Genomic DNA, 2,488 nt, shown 5'->3' on the forward strand with positions numbered 1-2,488 from the left:
TTTTTTTTTTTTTTTAGAATAAACACCTTTATTACATGAGCTAAGATAGGAGGGAAGAGGATTTATTTGCTTTTCCAGGCCTTGATTTTCCTCAGATAGAACTCCAGCTCCTTGCCCTCCAACACATAGTCGTCTGCTCGGTCTTGAAGCGATGCATGCAAGAAGCTTGCCTTGCTGGAACTGCTCCTTGACTGCTGGTTTTGACATTCTTTTTCCTTTCATCATATTTCTTCTGAATTTTCTTTGATCATTTTTTTGTTTAAAATCTCTTCCTCCTCAGGACTCAGCTTGGCCCCCTTCTTGTGGCCCAGGGGCAGTGCGTAGTGGGACTCGTACCCCTGTCGGTACGGTGTGCTGTCAATGAGCACGATGCAGTTCTTTACAGGGGTCTTGGTGCGAACCAGTTCATTGTTGGATGCACTGTAGATAACATCAATAATCCTTGTTTTGCATGTACAACACTCTGAGCCCCAGGAGAAGCTGCCCACATCCAGCCTCAAGGCTCGTACTTCTTGTTGCCACCCCGCACTCGGGTTGTGTGTATGCGGCGGGGTCCAGTCTTAGTGTTGGCAGCTGGGCCTCCCAGCTCATATTTTCGCTTCTTGTGGTAGGGCTTTCTCTTGCCCCCGGTCTTGCGGCATTTGTGCCAGTTGTCCTGAGTGATACCCATGGTTCAGCGCCAGCTGGAAAGAGAACCTTCAATGACATTTTTTAAAATATATTTTTATTGATTTCAGAAAGGAAGGGAGAGGGAGAGAGAGATAGAAACATCAATGATGAGCCCTCACCGGTTTGGCTCAGTGGATAGAGCGTCGGCCTGTGGACTGAAAGGTCCCAGGTTCAATTCCAGTCAAGGGCATGTACCTTGGTTGCAGGCACATCTTCAGTAGGGGGTGTGCAGGAGGCAGCTGATCAATGTTTCTCTCTCATCGATGTTTCTAACTCTCTATCCCTCTCCCTTTCTCTCTGTAAAAAATCAATAAAATATATTTAAAAAAATAAAAAGAAACATCAATGATGAGAGAGAATCATTGATTGGCTGCCTTCTGCACGACCCCTACGGGGGGTCGAGCCTGCAACCCAGGCATGTTCCCTTGACCAAAATCGAACCCCCAGGACCCTTCAGTCCACAGGCTGGCACTCTATCCACTGAGCCAAACCGGCTAGGACTCAATGACATTCTTGATGATGTTCTTTAAAAGTGAAACTAACAACAACAACAAAGAAACTAACCAAAAAATAACCCGAACCCTCTATATGCATCTTTTGATGTTGAAGGACACTTCATACTGAAGGACACACCTGAAAAGCTAGTGAATGTTGTGTTAAGACCCTCCCCTGAGGCCTCCCCTAGAATTTCGGCAGGCTGAAGAGAGAGAGAAATATTCAAGGCAAAGGAGCCAAAACACACTCTCAAAAGAGCACACGCACACCTTGTACCTTTGCTGTTTTTCTCCTAAACTTCTAAGGGTCCCCACAAGACTTGCAACCAGGCGAGCAGCAGGCAGCAGCAGCTCAACCCAGGCTAACCCCCTGAACCTATCTCCAAAGGCCCCATTTTCTCAGACTTTCCATCTCCAGTTGCTTTTCCTTCCTAACTTAAGCCCTCCCTTAGTTTCACTGTCCTGAGCCAGCTTTAATAAACATACTCTCAAAAGCTACCTGGACTCAATGTGAAATCTTTCCTACATGAAGCCAAGAACCCATACATTACCGGCAGGGCCCTAGGCAGACCTGCCCTGAGCCAGACCCCGTCCGGTTGCAATAAGTGCTTTGTAGACATAGTTAGGTCTCTCTGAGGATGTACACACATGCTGAGATTTGAATGTCAAAAGGAGTCAGCCATGTCAGGACTCCAAGAAAGTGCTCCAGGCAGAGGGTACTGCAAATGCCAAATCCCTAGGGTACAAATGAGAATAATGAGGAGGAAGCTTGAGAATAATGAGTTCTCAGTAATGAGGTCAGAGAAGCAGTAGGGGCCAGTTCACGTAGGGGCTCATAGGCCATGGTAAGGAGCTTGGATTCTATTCTGAGAACAATGGGAAGCCAACAGAGGGTTTTGAGCTGGGGAGTGGTAGGATCTGATTTGCTTTTTTTAAAAAATAAGTTTTTATTGATTTCAGAGAGAGGAAGAGGGAGGGAGAGAGAGATAGAAACATCAATAATGAGAAAGAATCATCAATTGGCTGCCTCTTACACACCCCTACTGGGGAATTGAGCCCACAAGCCAGGCATGTGCCCTGAATGTGAATTGAACCATGATCTCCTGGTTCATAGGTTGATGCTCAACCACTGAGCCATGCCAGCCAGGTAATATTGGGTCTTCTAATCCATAAACAAGGTATATTTCCCCATGTTTTTTTTTAGATCTTCTTTAATTTCTCTCAGCAATATTTTGTAGTTTTTAGTGTATGAATCTTTCATATCATTTGTTAGATTTATTTCTAGATACTTACATTTTGGTGCTATTGTAAATGGCATTTAAAAA

General features: G+C 45.1%; 1 pseudogene; it reads right to left on the minus strand.

The window, feature by feature from the left end:
* LOC103290218 (40S ribosomal protein S8-like) lies at positions 1–670 on the minus strand (annotated as a pseudogene).
* Between the last annotated feature and the right edge of the window lie 1,818 nt (positions 671–2,488).

The sequence above is a fragment of the Eptesicus fuscus genome, chromosome 6 (genome assembly GCF_027574615.1).
Source record: "Eptesicus fuscus isolate TK198812 chromosome 6, DD_ASM_mEF_20220401, whole genome shotgun sequence".
NCBI lineage: Eukaryota > Metazoa > Chordata > Mammalia > Chiroptera > Vespertilionidae > Eptesicus > Eptesicus fuscus.